Source organism: Diabrotica virgifera, chromosome 2 (assembly GCF_917563875.1).
Source record: "Diabrotica virgifera virgifera chromosome 2, PGI_DIABVI_V3a".
Classification (NCBI taxonomy): domain Eukaryota; kingdom Metazoa; phylum Arthropoda; class Insecta; order Coleoptera; family Chrysomelidae; genus Diabrotica; species Diabrotica virgifera.
In genome coordinates this window covers 213,965,473-213,983,406 of record NC_065444.1, presented here as the reverse complement: position 1 = coordinate 213,983,406, position 17,934 = coordinate 213,965,473, and the positions used below count along the sequence as shown (strand labels likewise).

At 31.9% G+C, this 17,934-nt stretch overlaps 1 protein-coding gene across 3 annotated transcripts in view; it reads right to left on the bottom strand.

The window, feature by feature from the left end:
- LOC126879807 (zinc finger protein 501-like) overlaps window positions 1-17,934 on the bottom strand; it is a 54,374-nt gene that overhangs the window by 28,800 nt on the left and 7,640 nt on the right. The window lies entirely within an intron of this gene.

Here is a 17,934-nt window from a genome sequence, read left to right as displayed (position 1 = left end):
ACTGACACACAGCATACATTATTTATTAAAAGTGTACGTCGCGCGGCCGATCGTCGCTCCGAGTGAAAATTTTAGCTACAGTACTGTATTACTCTACTTTCGCGCGTGTAAATTACAAAAAAATATATTTATAATCTTTAATTAAAATATAACCATTAAACTGATAATCGTTATTTTTTTGTAAATAATTAGCTTGTACTTTAAACTCACTTCTACGCTTTGAAAGAATTAAAAATAATCATAAACACCGTAGTAATCGTATGTTTACTTTGCTGTTTCATAACTTTTTTGCAAATGGTTGCAAAAAAGTTTTAAAGCATTCATTTTCAAGATATTTGAAATGTGCATTGTAGCTATTTTTTAAAATTATAATAAAATAAAAACTTTCTGAGAAACGTTAATTTGTTTATAACTATTTTTTTAAAAACATTTAAAGATTATGCAAAAAACTAAAAAAATTATATTTTGTCCACAAAATATTAAATAGGCATCTCATCTTTATAAGATTTCAAAGTTTGATCAGTGTATCATAATTATTTTGGTTATTATTGCGACAGTAAATTATTAATTAACAATTGAATTGTTGCTAAAATATTCGTTTAATTTGCACCAGCTTCTGGAACTATAATCTAAACCAAAAAGGGTTTTAAGTCACCAAATTATTTAATTATCGGTAGATAATTACTTATCTAAAACTTTATTTGAAAATTAAAGATTTTGTTGGGAAAACCCGCATTTTCCGAGGAAAATTTTCGTCGGAGCAGATCGGGAAAAACACGTCTCTATGCAGAATTTAATCACGGTGAATTTTTATTTGGGTGTTTTTGTTGTAAAGTTAAAATCTTCGAAGTTATAGAGCAATAATTGAAAAAACACGATTTTCGGGCGCCATTTTGTTTATAAAAAAAGTAGCACACTATCTGAGGACTTTGCATACCTATATTATTAATATATAGGATCTTATAATTCGATTCCAGCAATACAATTGCTGGTAAATAACTTTTCCCAAAAATGGCCTATTCTCCGATAATTCAGCCCAGACTATAAGAACTAAAAAACTTTTTTTGTTCAACATTTATTATTGTTAAAGCTTATTATTAAATATATTTTAGGTAAGTTTTACAGAAAAAAGTTTTGATCACTTTGTATAAACATTTTTTTCGCTGGTAATTTTCGGTTTTTGTATTACATTTTTGTTATCCTTCTTAATTTTCTTAAAAAGAAATAGTTTATTATTTCATTTCTAAAATAAAATAATTTAGTTTATTTTAAAAACTACATCCTAATCTTAACAAAACACCTACAAAACTGTACTAGATCTGTTCAAACTTGAGTAATACCGTCTTAAAGTGGTGTTAATTCTATAAAACTATGAAATCAAAAATTACATTTTTTGAGACGTCCGCGTCCGTCGTATCATTTGAATTAAATTTTTGAGATTTTTTTGAATAAAACATCGTTTAGTAAGATGTTTGAAAGGTAAGTTGTGCAAAATTTAGAGTTTTATAAGAAAAATTGTGTTAGTTACACATTTTTAAATCATTTTTAAACAAAATTCATGTAAGTCTCACTTTGAGCCCACACCGTACTTATGCCCATACATTTTATTTCTTTTTATTATAACCATAAGATAGTTTAATTATTCTTCTTTCACGTCCAATTTGTAAAATTTCATTTGATCGATTATTTAAAGAATTACATTAAAATAACTCAACCGTGCACTTCGCCGTACGCTAGTTTACAGTGCGCCAATGTTTGTGAGAAGGGTGACTTTAGCGTTAAAAATAAAAAATTATAGAAGCTACAGATTTAATTTTGGAAAAATCTTTATATAAGGTTTTTTTGTAAAATTTTCTGAATTTTGCAATGGTTAAGTCAGTTTTTTCTAAAATTTATATTTTCTAAGTTATTTAAAAAAACTCTAATTTCGCAGTTCATACCTAAACCAATATCATACCTAAACTTGACACAGAAACGAAAGTAAAAAGTGTACAGACATAGATAGTCGATAAATAAAGGGACGCGAATAGATTGGAGAGAATCAATTGGGTTTGGAGAATGAGATCGGCTCGGTTAAACATCTATCTGAGCCTGGAATCTTCGTTGGAGCCGTGTCAGGCGCGGATCTAGAAATTCATAATTCGCAAAATTAAATTCCAACAGAGGGCGCTCAAAATTTCAAAGATGGACGACAACTCTAGGAAAACAATCCGTTTTGTCATTTGAATTCACAATTCTAAAACGTTAAATTAAAATCATTTACAGGAGTGTTTTGCCAAAGTAACCACTAAGTTTTGCAACTAAGACATCTTATAAGTTAAAGACGACTCAAAATTATGTTTAATCTGTATACATTCATTAAAATTTGATGCTAACTACTGATTTGTTTTTACCTTTTTTTCATAAAAAAATCTGGCCCCCAGATAATCACACAGCGTTCTAAAAATTATTAATCTATCTTAGGATTTTTTAATTTTGTTTTTAATTTAATTAATAGGTGCACTAGTTTATTTTACACCAACAGATAACAATTTTTAATTAAATAAAAACTGGAAATCTGGAAACTAAGTAGGTGAATTTATTTTATAATAATTGTGTTCTGGAAATTACGAAGTGGTCGGGATATTTTGCATAACAATGTACATTCTATGTACAGAATATATACTACATTTTATTTATTTATTTAATTTTGCAGTCGCTTAAACATTAAAAATACTACGTTTAATACAAACGTCAAATTAACAAAATGTGTGATTTGGCATTGGTTAATTTACGTCATTACGTAGAGTATAATAGGAATGAATACTGAGGAACACTGCAATAGTTTTTTTAAGTCGAAATTATTGTTAATTACAACATAAACTGACCGCAAATATGTACACAAATTAATGGCAAAGTCAATGTTTCCTTGAGTTGATGCTTTTCAAATTCGCCACCAGGCGTCGCCCACTTTGCGGTTCCTCGCCAATACGAGGGGCCAGACTTACCTCAAATAAGTCAAATATTATATTTTCAAGATTTAGCCATACGACTCACTTACTTTAAGGATAAAATACACTATATAATTCCAGATAAATACCTACGGTATCAAAAGGATTGATAGACAATTCACGACTATTAATCTCACTGGTCGTTCTTTACCATAAAGATTAACCTTTCTACCATCAATGGGTAGGTACGCATGGATTATCTAGTAAAATACTATTTTAGGGCTTAACACTGATGATGGATTACCTATTAATCCGAAAACGTTTTGTTTTGTGATGTAACCCTTATTGGGGTATTTTAAATATACCTTTTACAAAGGATCTTGTATTTTTTGGAGAAAGTTAGAATATCTCGGACACATAATGAGAAACGGCACTAAATACAGATTACTGAAGGTAAAGACAAACACAATACAGATTACTCAAGGCAGAGCATTCGGAAAGCGAGGAATTGGGAGAAAAAGAATATCATGGTTAAAGAACCTGAGGACATGGTTCTCCACAACAACAACTAATCTATTTAAAGCATCTTCTTCTTCTTATTTTGGCATCATAACCCTGGATGGGTCTTTGCCTGTGGCTATGTCCTTCCATGCAGATCTCTCTTGGGCCCTTCTCCTCCATTGTCTTATATTCATGGTTTTCAGGTCGTCTTTCACGTCATCCAACCATCTCGTCCTGTGCCTTCTTTTTTTCCGCCTTCCTACCGGCTTCCACGTAACATCTTCTTTGTCGTTTTCGACCCTTTGTCGCTGAACATGTCCCAGACATGACAGTCTTTGACTTTTCACAAATCTTACAATGTCATACCCTTCATTCAGTTCGTTAACCTCGTCGTTTCTCCTGATTCTCTATGTGCCGTCTTCCTCTTGCACCTGGCCATATACTTTTCTCAGTATCTTTCTCTCGAATGTCCTGAGTTGGGCTTCATCTCTTTTTCGTCATTACCCAGGTTTCACAACCATAGGTTACTACGGGTCTAATCAAAGTTTTGTAGATAGTCATTTTTGTCCTCTTGTCTAATAATTTCGATTTCATCAATCTTTTATTAGTCTAAGAGCTAGTGAACCCTCCGACTAACGGTCGTCCTGTAAGGCTAGAAATTTTTCTAGTGATAATTCATAGCACACCAAGGCTAAAAACCATGAAGTGGCAGGCATCAGCGGAGCACGTGTATCTACCAGGTGAATCGAAAAGTGCAAATTTAGGGGGTAAAATAAACTTTCTCCTGTAAGGTTTAAATTTAAGTATGTGTTTGAGTAAGTCATTTAGAAGAAATGTGTACAATGACAGGCGATTCTGAAGAGCATAAGACCTTGCCAGGCGAGGGGAAAGATTAGGGGTTTTTCCTAAAATTATTCTTTTTGCATCGAACAATTTATTTTTAGGTTTTTTGAATCAATCCAAACAGAAAAGGTCTTTAGTGATTTTTCTCTTAAGTTAATAGTTTTTGTTATATAAGCGATTGAAAATTTTGAAAATTGCGAAATCGGCCATTTTTAACGCTAAATCGGACATTTATCTAAAAATTTCAAAGTTGCCAAGGTAGGTAGATATTCTTTAAACATTGATTGATGAAATCCCAATTTTTTGCAATACAATATCGGAAACACCTTTGTTTTTTAATTGCTAATCAAGCCGGCGCGACACTGGTATAAGTGAGGACGTTTGAGTTGGCATAAATTCACTATCTCGAGAATGGACAAATTTCCAGAGAAATCCTCAGACAGGTCGACTTTTATTTTTAAATTAGGACTTTTTTTTTGGAAATTATATATATATCTATATAATACTAGTGACGTCATCCATCTGAGCGTGATGACGTAATCGATGATTTTTTTAATTGAGAGTAGGGGTTGTGTGATAGCTCATTTGAAATGTTATTTAATTCTCTATTCACTAATATAAACATTAACATAATTATTTATACAGGGTGTACAAAAAAAATTTTTTTTATTAAATTAACTTTGATTAAATTTGACAAATAGAAGAAAAAATTTTTTTGTACACCCTGTATAAATAATTATGTTAATGTTACTGAATAGAGAATTAAATAACCTTTCAAATGAGCTATCAAACAACCCCTACTCTTATTTAAAAAAATCATCGATTACGTCATTATGCCCAGATGGATGACGTCAATAGTATTATACAGGGTGTTTGGTAAAGAATGGGCCATAGCTTAACCTCAGGTTCTTGAGGTTAAAATAGGCCGATTTAAGCTAACTTACCTTAGTACAAAGTTTATAATAACCGAGATACAGGGTGTCAAGTTAAACTTTTTTTTTTATTTATTATTGAATATTTCCTGACAGGTATGAGGTAACAACATGAAATTTGGTATGTGGGGGTTTTTTTGGGTCGAAAACACTAAATTCCCTACCAAAAATTATGTATTGCTCAGAGGGCGCCACATACGCCTTTCATCACTCATTTATTACGTTCAATTTTTTTTATCCCTCACTCTGTATAATTTTGACATTAAAATTTTTATTCTCCTATTAGTTTTATTTAAAAAAGGTATACTTCTCTCATCTCCCTAAACTCAACCGTTTTCGAGATAAACGCATTTTAAATCTGCGATACACCATCATTTTTAGCATAATATCATTATAGTTACACCTGAAAAATAACTTAAAACCATAAAAATTTATCCAAAAATGTATCGCAAATTTCTTCAAATGGAATTTGCGATGCAATGACATAAATTTGAGAACTGACACAATTATTATGGTTTTAAGTTATTTTTCGGGTGGAACTACAATGATATTATGCTAAAAATGATGGTGTATCGCAGATTTAAAATGCGTTTATCTCGAAAACGGTTGAGTTTAGGGATATGAAAGAGGTATATCTTTTTTAAGTAGAACTAATAGGAGAATAAAAATTTTATGTCAAAATTATACAGAGTGAGGGATAAACAAAATTGAACATAATAAATGAGTGATGAAAGGCGTATGTGGCGCCCTCTGGGCAATACATAATTTTTGGAAGAGAATTTAGTTTTCTCGATCCAGAAAACCCCCACATACCAAATTTCATGTTGTTACCTCATACCTGTCAGGAAATATTCAATAATAAATCAAAAAAAAGATTAACTTTGACACCCTGTATCTCGGTTATTATAAACTTTGTACTAAGGTAAGTTAGCTTAAATCGGCCTATTTTAACCTCAGGAACCTGAGGTTAAGCTATGGCCCATTCTTTACCAAACACCCTGTATATATGCCAAAAAGTCCTAATTCAAAAATAAAAGTCGACCTGTCTGAGGATTTCTCTTGAAATTTGCCCATTCTCGAGATAATGAAATTATGCAAACTCAAACGTCCTCACTTATTGGCACCGTGCAAGTTGCGCAAAGCGACACCTATTTCTACGCTCTTCACTTTAATTCGCACTTTTAATTGTATTGACCAATAATTACGTTAGTCCTGGTTGCTGGATAATTGTCAAGGCCATAGCCCAAAAAATAATAAGAAGAAAAAATAAGATTCAGGTTATGTGATGAAAACGTAAACAATTGTATGTAGTAAATAAAATTAGTTATTAAAATGCAGTACTGCAAGCAAAATACAATTAATTAAATTTACCTTTATATAATAATTGCATATCATATCAATATTGTGGAGCAACATATAATTTTTCTCCTTCAATGACAGTATATCTGAAATGTACGTCAATTTGACAATTTTAATTGACAATATGAATTATTTAAGAAAGTTCAATATTTCTCTGCTATTCGCGCACGATCGTTTCACGTATCCCTTCCAAGTACTTGCACACCGCGAATACTACAGTGTCGCGCCCGCTTGATTAGAAATTAAAAAAACAAAGGGGTTTTCGATATTTTATTGCAAAAAACTCTTCGGGATTTCATCAATCAATGTTTAAAGAATATCTACGTACCTTGGCAACATTGAAATTTTTAGATAAATGTCCGATTTAAATCACTAAAGACCTTTTCTGTTTGGAACGATTCAAAAAACCTAAAAAAACTTTGTTCGATGCAAAAAGAATAATTTTAGGAAAAACCCCTAATCTTTCCCCTCGCCTGGCAAGGTCTTATGCTCTTCAGAATCGCCTGTCATTGTACACATTTCTTCTAAATGACTTACTCAAACACATACCTACTTAAATTTAAACCTTACAGGAGAAAGTTTATTTTACCCCCTAAATTTGCACTTTTCGATTCACTTGGTAGATACACGTGTACCGCTGATGCCTACCAGGTCATGGTTTTTAGCCTTGGTGTGCTATGAATTATCACTAGAAAAATTTCTAGTCTTACATAACGACCGTTAGTCGGAGGGTTCACTAGCAGACTAATTAGCATAATATGTACGATCTCCACTCGAAATACGTGCATTAATTTCGCTACCTAAGGAATTCTTCTGATTGATTTCTGTGCCCAGATATGTGAAGGCATCATCCACACGTTCAATAGTATAGTTTTCTATTATTTTATTTTCAGTCTCAGGTGTTCTTTTGATGGCCATGTACTTAGTTTTTGTTTCGTTTATTTTAAGCCCTCTTTTCTGTGCTTTAGGGTCAATTTCCTTGAACGTTTCCATTAGTCGTGTTTTGCTTCTACTAATAATGGCGACATCGTCTGCATATGCAGTAATTTGTACTGTTTTGGTGTTTATATGGTCGGTTACATTGGTTTTTCTGATGACTGCTTCAAGAACTAGGTTGAACAGCATGGTTGAAAGTGCGTCTCCCTGTCTCACACCCATGTTGATGTCAAACAGGGGAGACAGTTCTCCATCTACTCTAATTTTGAACCCTGCAACGTCATTTTTATGAGGCTGATATTATTTTTTTGGTATACCTTGATTTCGGAGGTCTTCCAGCATTTTGTCTCTTTTCACACTATCAAAAGCTTGTTTAAAGTCTATACAGATAAATTCATATTTAAAGGGAACATACAATTTACATGTAATTTATCTCAACTCCGCTCCACGCAGTTGGACAACAAAAGGTTGTCAAAGAATTATATCATAAAAATCAAACACTCAAGCGGGCTACTGGATTCTGAACTATTTCAGCACAAAAGTCACTGAAAGTGGAATAATGTCGGATGGTACAATGTTGCCAAAATTATCGTTTTTTGTTGGAAATGATTTCTTCAACTAAAAATGCCAATCTATTTTGTATTATAGTAACAGAGATAATAGTGATCTATTATAGTAATATTATCGTAATAATTTATTTTCATAAAAAAACAAAAACAATACAAAATAATAATTAACCATCAACTTCTTTAAAAAATATGAAACATAATATTAAAACTTATTTAAGAAATAACAAACGGGTGGTACTAAACCGGTACGGGTGGTACATTTAAAAGTTTTTTTTAAATGAGATATTTTGAAATTAAAAATCACATTCTATTTTCTCTTTTTTTCTTCATCCCTGTAAATTATTAAAATAAACATTATAGAAGTTTTCAGGGACTTTTGGCCCTTGGTAATAATGTAATATTTTATTCTGCGTTTAAATTTTTCAAATATATTTATTAGTTTTTTCAGGTTTCGAAAAAAATATGCATTTAAACATTAACGCGAAATTTTGTGAACACGCTCTTAATTTTGAAAATGCAGATACTTTAGATAGACGTGACAACCCTGTTATACTAATTTTAAGCGATCAGTCTACGCGATTCGGCTACTTTCGGGCCTTTCGGCCCGACTCGGGCGAAAGATAGAGGGCTTCGCAAAAGAAGCAGGTTATTTGCTGTGTGTCAAATAATTGATCGTTGCTGTATTTATGGTGTCGTGTCGAACTTTAAACTGGTCCGCTATTTCAAACGTAGGTTCGAGGCCCTGTATCAGCTCGCTATGTTCCTTTTAAATCTGAATGTACCTGTATACATATTATATAGTTCTATGTCGTATTCATAAGCTTTCTCTTGTATTGTTCTAAGTATGAATATGTTGTCTGTAGTGGCTCTATTTGGTATGAATCCATTTTGAAAATCACCAATTATATTTTCGGAGTATTCCGACAATCTAGTGTAGATAATGTTAGAAAGGATTTTGTTTGTATATTACATTTAATAATGTAATTGGTCTGCAATTATGGCATTTCCTCTTATCTCATTTTTTTATATATTGGCTGTATCAGACCAACTTCCAGAGTTCGGGTCCTCCATATTTCCACAATTCTGCCGAAACTCCGTCCGTGCCTGGCGCTTTACTGTTTTTTAATTTCTTTATTATTTGAACTACTTCTTCATAACTCGGATTTTCAATGTGCTGCTCCGCCGTAAAATATATTGTCTCGTTTTGATCATTTCCATTGTCTGCATTTAGGTTTTCCTTAAAGTATTCTTTCCATCTCATTATAATTTTTTGTTTCTCTGTTAGTAGTTCTCCGTCCTTGTCTTTGCATATTGTCAAATTTGGTCTAAATGACTGTGTGCTTTCTTTTATAGAATTTTCTGCTCTCGTGTCTGTTGTTATGTTCTAGGATTTCTTGTACTTGTTCTTTCAAAGCCTCTCTTTTTTTTTTCTTCTGCATATTCTACTCGATTGTATTCTTTATTCGTTATAAATTTCTCTGCTATTTCTTGTGTTTCTTTGAAGTTTTGTTAAGCCTAGCTTGCCTTTTTTCCTCTACTGCAGTTCTGCATTCATCATCATACCATTCCGCATTTCTTTGCCTTTTGGCTTTTCCGACAATTTGCTCTGCAGACTCCGTTATTATTGTTTTTAATTGTCTCCATTCTTCCTCTGAAGCATCTACCTCTCTGATTACCTTGAGTTATATTTAAGGCATAAGTTAATAAAATAATTATAGCCAGAATGATCGCCAATATTCGAAACTAATAGGAACCAAAAGAAGAAGACATCTTGTCTCTATAAAGTGATTCGAATGAATGAATATTAATGTATGCTTGTCTTTGAGACAGTATTTTCTGGTATTATTTTATTACCAAATATTAAAAAGAACAAAGGATATTAATCGTCAGCATGTGTACAATCTTCAAAAATATCGTTTAAGATTTGTTCGACGATAATAATGCAATTATACAATAACAACTTGCGACAACATTATTTCGTTAGTTCCCTATAAAGGGGGTTTTTAATATTGTTTTTCTACAACCGTGTTAAAAATGCAATTTTTAGCACTCCATACGAGCGTTAAAAATGCTACTTTAAGGCACTAGTGCTTTAAAATTTTTATGGCACTGCAATTCGTATTGACCGTATGGGCAATTTTGATGTAATGTCAAAAAAATATAAAAATGGAATGTCAGTCAAGTTCAAGTAAAAGTTTTTGTAGATATTGTCCTATAATTACGTTTGTAGAAAAAATATTGTATGATATCGTGTTAAAAAGTACATTTTTAAGGCACTCATGTGAATTGTAGAACTCGCTATCGCTCATTCTGCAAACTTTCACATGCGTGCCTTAAACGTATACTTTTAACACATATCATAAATAATAGTCCGTTCTTTAACGGTAAAATATTGCAAAACCTCTAAATTTTAAAGAACCGCTTGGATTGACATGAAATTTGGCATACACATAGCTAACAAGTCAAAGAAAAAAAGTGATATTGTGCCGATATGTGCTTTTGCCCGGGGGTGAATTTCACCCCCTCTTGGGGGTGAAAAAATATTCGTCCAAAGAAAGTCAGGAAATGGATAAACTGGCAAAGTTTAAGTAACTTTTGTTCTATAGAGTTTTTTCACTAAGTCAATACTTTTCGAGTTATTTGGCAGTGAATATGTTCATTTTTTCAACAAAATAACCACGCTTTTAGACGGTTTTTCGCAAATAACTCAAATAGTAAGTATTTTGTCGAAAAAACATTCTTAGCAAAAATATAGCCTGTAAAAAATTTAAAAAAAAATGGTGTATATATCACGTCTCTATACCTAGTAGAAGCAGAGTTATAGCGAATGAAAAATAGGTTCATATTCGTCAAATTTCAAATGGAATACTTTAACGTGAAATAATCAAAAATGAAGCACATTTCGGGGAAAACTTATTACAACTTATTTAAAGTGTTTAAAAAAAGCTTTATTTTTGTTTTACAAAAAAAATTTCTAGCATCAAAATTAAACAAGTTACGCTCAAAATAAAGTTAATCCCTTTTGGTTTTGGTAAAAAAATCGAGAAAATCACCCCCTAATTAGTATCTTAAATGAACTTAATCGTTACGACTTCACAAGTTTCTTGACTCATGTATATATTGTTTATATGATCTGTAAGTTTCATCGGTTCAAAGTCCTTATTATTGAAAGGGCTGTAGTTAAAACGGGTTGAACGAGTCACTGATCACGAATGTATGCAAATTTAGAAACACCAAATCTTAATCAATTTTTGTCTAACAGAAAAACAAAAAAATACATGATATTCAGAAAAGCAAATCTGACTTTTTTCTGTTTTTCGAGATTTTTGGTATCTCTAACAATTTTTAAGTTATTTTGAAAAAAGCATATATTTATTTCAAAATTTAAATTTTTAAAAATTTTTCTTTGAAACCAAATTTTTTCAAAAATAAGCACTTTGAACCGATGAAACTTACAGATCATATAAACACAACATAAGTAAAATAATTTGTGAAGCGGTAACGATTAATTTCATTTAAGTTGCTAATTAGGGGGTGGTTTTCTCTATTTTTTTTTTGCAAAAACAAAAAGGGACCAACTTTATTTTAAGCGTAACTTGCTTAAATTTAACGCTAGAACTTTTTGTAAAAACAGAAATAAAGCTTTTTTTAAACACTTTAAAAAAGTTGGTTTTCCCCAAAAAGTGCTTAATTTTTTGGATATTTCACGTCGAAATATTCTATTTGAAATTTGGTGAATATGAATCTACTTTTCATTGGCTATAACTCAGGTTCTACGAGATCCAGAGACCTAACGCGTACACCATTTTTTTTTACTTTTTTATAGGCTATATTTTTACTAAGAACGTTTTTTTCGACGAAATACTTACTTTTTGAGTTATTTGCGAAAAACTGTCTAAAAATGTGGTTATTTTGTTGAAAAATGAACATATTCACTCGCAAATAACTCGAAAATTGTTGACTTGGCGAAAAAGCTCTATAGAACAAAAGTTACTTAAAATTAGTCAGTTTATCCATTTCCGGACTTATTTTGGACATATATTTTTTCACCCCCAAGAGGGGGTGAAAGTCACCCCCAAAGCAAAAGCACACATCGGCACAATAACACTTTTTTCTTTGACATTTAAGCTATACGTATGCCAAATTTCATGTAAATCCAAGCGGTTCTTTAAAATTTAGAGCATAAACCGTGAAAGAATGGACTATAACTATTAATTCTCGGATATGAATTATGAACATTTGAGATTAAACATTTGGGGTTGCCGGAGAGTGCCACTTCGGGAAAAGTGCAATGGTTAACTTCATCAACTAAGTATAGTATTTTTACTACAAAAGCGATATTACGTAGGTCAAAATTTTTGACGTAAGAGAACTGTCGAAACATTAGAATGTGACTTTTCATTATTGCCATGTTTATTACATAGAGTTATATATTAGCATAGAGAGAGTGTCATTCAGAGCGAAGTGACGACACCAACTTTTTTATTTGGATTAGTGCTGTTTCACTCTTACGCATAGTAAAGCTGCTACAGTTGTCCTCCTCTTCCGTGCCTATCTTCACACTGAATGTCATCATAGATTTTCGATACAATGTGTTAGAAAGAGATGCAGCAAACCAGTCCATGGGATCTTGTCGTCAGGAAGCGCGGAAGGTAGGCTCCCTCTATGTTAATATATACCTCTATGGTTTATTACAAACATGGCAATAAAGAAAAGTCACAATCTAATGTTTTGACAGTTCTCTTACGTAAAAAATTTTGACCTACGTAATATCGCTTTTGTAGTAAAAATACTATACCATATGTATCCGATTAAGTATATTGGGAGAAACAATAAAAGATTGATGAGAAATATGGTGTTTCTTATTATACTTGTTCCATTTTATCTTTGCCCGTGCGTCATGATTCATTTTCAAACAAATTTAATCAAAACATAAAGTGAAACGTACGTCGATGTGTATAGTGTATAGTATATAGTATACACAATGTATAAACATATCGACGTACGTTTCACTTTATGTCTTGACTTAAATTTGTTTGAAAATGAATCGTGACACATGGGCAAAGATAAAATGGAACAACTATACCAGTCCTCATCCAGGACCTGAGCAACCCTTAAACTATCATAAACACATATTTATTTAATTCTGTTTATTCTGATCTCTAGTTCTGTTCTTTTAAAATATCAAAATATGTTCTTGCAATCACACATAAGCTGCTTATTTAGCACCTGTGCCTCAAGAATTAGCGCACTATTCATATTTATGTATTTACAAAAATAATGATATAGCCCGAGAGGTAGTGTCAAATTTGACCGGAGCATTTTAGCATGGCTAATTTCTTTTTATTTTAGTTAGGTGTTCCAAAGCTCATTAACAAATTATGTGTCAGCTGGCCCAAAACCGGGGATTTTAGGCAAGAAAAGGTAAAATATGAAACTTGATGGAAAAATGCTACATTTATATGTCAAATATTTATCCCCGTGACTTACAACAACTATTAACCCTTAAACGCCCAAGGGTGGGTAAAAAATGTCCACCTAATGCGTATTCCCTTGTAACATATTTATTACGTGTTAAAAATTTTTTTAAAAATTATTTATTGTTAAAAAGACAGCCCTTTATCGAATGTTAATTTGGTTCTACCGATATTTTTGAAAATAAAAGTAGCATCTTGAGTTAAATATGGGTGGGCATAAAAAGTACACCCTTGATAAAACTTGTTACTAAAGGTTCCTATATAATTTCTCGTTGGTAGGAAGATAATCCATATAATTATCGACGTATAATTACATAATCTACATAATTATCCGCCAATGAGGAGGTTGAAAGGAAGAATGTGGAGAAAATCGACAAACCTGAATTACTAGCTTTTACTGGTATGTTAATTTTGGTGTACATTGTAATTTTGTTGTAAGGTTTGTAAATTGTTTATATTAATATTTTAGAAGATGATGTGTTTATTAAGCATAAGAATCTTAAGTTTAATCCATTTTCAATAACTCTTAATAAATATATTAGCTATTTTCGAGGTGGACATTTTTTACCCACCCTTGGGCGTACATGGAACCTAAAAAAGGTTGGGCGTTTAAGGGTTAATGGCACTAATGGCCTATAATACTTGGCTCCTAGCTTTTCACCCAGGCGACACGGGTTCAATTTCCAGCGTAGGAATTTTTTTTGTTTTTAAAATTGACATTTTGATTGGAAAAATAATTATTTTTACAATACCACGTTTTTATTATTTATACGAGACAATATAAAAAAGTCTGTATGTCTTTTATCGATGTTGTTCTGAAGCTATTTTCATGTGGCATCTTTATAATCAACTATTTTCAATTGGAAATAAGCCACAATTTTACAAAAAAAAAACAATTATTAACGTTTCGACGCCCAAGTCGGGTGTCGTTGTCAAAATACAAAATAATATTAAATTAAACAAAAATGTTGTTACTTAGTAAAAAATTCTTCTAATAATTTATTTAATCTGACTCATTTATATCGGCATGTATGTTTATGCCATGTTTATTCAGACATGTACGCATGTACCTATTATTCAGTGGAGAGATTCAAGTATAGTTTTGAAAGAAACAGATAGTAAAAAGAGAAAAATCAAAGAAGCGGCTCTAATTATGCTAAATGCAACCAATTGTGTCGCAAATTCCTCGGTAGACTGCAGTAGGATGTGGTTACCCATACTAAAAGAGGAAGTCAATAGAAAGAAAATACCACGATTAGTAAGTCAGTAACATATCGAGTTAGTACATATTTTATATTTTAGTATTGTGTATATAATATCTATGTATTATTAATATTATTTATAATTTAAAATAGCATATATATATATATATATATTAAAGTCGGAATTTGGTATTAAATTTGAGAGTAAACTAAATGTAAGCCCAAATACTTACGATGTCGGGATAGTATCACGAGGTTTTTCCTGGTTTTCCCTCGTGATTTACTATGGAGTCTCTAGCGCGAGAATTTTTCTGCCACCGTTGCATTTGGTTGTCTTTTTAAAGTCAGATCACATGCTATGATTTTTTGTGGCGGATATTCTTGAGTTGGGTTGATTTCATTTAATCAAATGAACTATCTTTTAGTAAAGTCGTCCCAGGAACGCAACTCATCAATATCATTTTAAAGTCTTCTACTTTAAAATGTATAATACATGTCTGATATAAATGAGCCAGATTAAATAAATTATTAGAAGAATTTTTTACTAAGCAACACCATTTTTGTTTAATTTAATATTATTTTGTATTTTGACAACGACACCCGACTTGGGCGTCGAAACGTTAATAAAATCATTTTTTTTTGGTAAAATTGTGGCTTATTTCCTATTGAAAATAGTTGTCTTTTATAGAATCGTAAAGTATGCATTCGATCATATTATGATTGACCTTAATATGCAAAGTTGTTGTACATGAACCCCTGAAGCTTCCTGCGTTCGTACGACCAATCTAAGTGAAGATTCCTCCCCACATTCTTTTTAATTTTTTTTGGACAAACTATTTTTTCTTAATTTTATATGATGAAGAACCAAAAGATACAAAAGATATTTTTATATTATACACTAAGCGTCAAAATTATCGCATCACCTTAAAAATGGGACATTTTTAATGTCTCATATTTCCTAAACCTGTTGTTCGATTTTAGTGATTTTTTTAATATGTTATAGCTTTATTCTTCAAGAATATCGATGTAATAATATTGTTGCTAAACAGATAAGTGTCATTGTATACCGGCTGTAACAATGATAGTGTGTTTTTTCCTCAAAATTTGGAACACCCTGTGGAATATTCTAGCGTATATAAAATATTGAAATTAAAACTCAACTGTAACCTTATAGTCCTGTCGCCAGGGGGGGTACAACGGCCTCCTTTATTCAGATGGACTTACCCAAGTTTTTTTCATGTATTTTGATCCGTAGAATACGAATTTTTTGGGTAACAGTTGATCCGGATGTCGATAAGATTGTTATTGACCAAGAACTTGAGGAATTACATAACAGAGATTTCTCGCAAAACAAAATATTTTTTTTGTATTTTTTGGGTCATTCTAAGTAAAAAATGTTCTAACAAGTTTTCCCGATGCTCAGTTTTCGAGATAAACGCGGTTGAACTTTCAAAAAATCGAAAAACTGCAATTTTTAAACCCGAATAACTTTTGATTAAAAAATAAAATAGCAATTCTGCTTAGCGCCTTTGAAAGTTCAAGTCAAATTATAACGGTTTTGATTATTTGCATTGCTAAAAAATGTATTGTGTTATTGTTAAACAAAGCTACAAACACCTAGTGCGTGAGTGATGTTTTCTATGATTTCTCATTTAAAATCGAACGAGTAGGTAGAATAGGTACTAGTGCAATCGAGGCTATTTCTACGTAGCATGCGTTAAAACGCATGTAAAGGCACGGGAAACACTATGTGTTTATAGCTTTGTTAAACAATAAAAAAATAAATTTTTAGCAATGAAAATAATTAAAACCGATATAATTTGACTTAAACTTTCAAATGCGGTAAGCAGACTGGCTATTTTATTTTTTAATCAAAAGTTATTCGGGTTCAAAAATTGCAATTTTTCGATTTTTTGAAAGTTCAACCGCGGTTATCTCGAAAACTAGCCATCCTACGAAAAAAAAATGTAGAAACATGTTTTGCTTAGAATGAGCCAAAAAATGTTTTGTTTTGCGAGAGATCGCGGTTATGTAATTCCTCAAGTTCTTGGTCAATAACAATCTTATCGACATCCGGATCAACTGTTACCCAAAAAATTCGTATTCTACGGGTCAAAATACATGAAAAAAACTTGGGTACGTCCATCTGAATAAAGGAGGCCGTTGTACCCCCCCTGGCGACAGGACTATTAGGCCATCTAAACATTTTGCTTTTTGATTCATTCGCTTATGTTGGATAATAAAAAAGTTAGGTACTTTAACAACTAGCAACGTTCTTCATCAATACAGGGTGTTTCTAAATAAGTGCGACAAACTTTAAGGGGTAATTCTGCATGAAAAAATAATGACCGTTTGCTTTATAAACATATGTCCGCAAATGCTTCGTTTCCGAGATACGGGATGTTGAATTTTTTCTTACAAAGTGACGATTTATTTATTGCTCTAAAACCGGTTGAGATGTGCAAATGAAATTTGGTAGGTTTTAAGAGGTAGTTATTGCGCATTTTTTGACGTACAAGTAGGAATTTTATATTCACCATTGGCGTGCATACGGGTCATATTACTCGGTCATATTACCTAACTAAACACCTAACTAAATAAAAAGAAAACAGCCATGCTACAACGCTCCGGTCAAATTTGACACTACCTCCCGGGCTAATATAATTACTTACTAGATATTCAGGGTTTATTCGATTTAAATCTTTTGTTTTAATTATGGCAAAAGTGTGCAAAAGAAAATCGAAAATGTGCAAAAGAAAATGGAAAATGTGCAGAAGGAAATTGAGTTAGTTGGGGCACACACTAAGGAGACCTGACACAGACATAGCGAGGCAAGCCCTAGAATACACACCACATGGAAAGAGAAGACCAGGTAGACCCGTAGAAACGTGGAAAAGAAGTGTCGAGAAAGAAATTAATTGGGAAAACCTGGGCAGAAATAAAGATGAGTGCAAAAGATAGAACAGAATGGAGGCAGACAGTTGACGCCCTATGCTCCACATGGAGTGAAGGGGAATAAGTAAATATAGCATGTTTCAAAATATTTTAGAAAACGGTATCTTAATCCTATTACACCTATTACGTTTTTGTTTATTATTTTCTCTATTAATATAATAAATAAACATACAAAAAATCATACAATACGTAAATCGTTCAGCTGGACATAGGGAATATACATTGAGAGA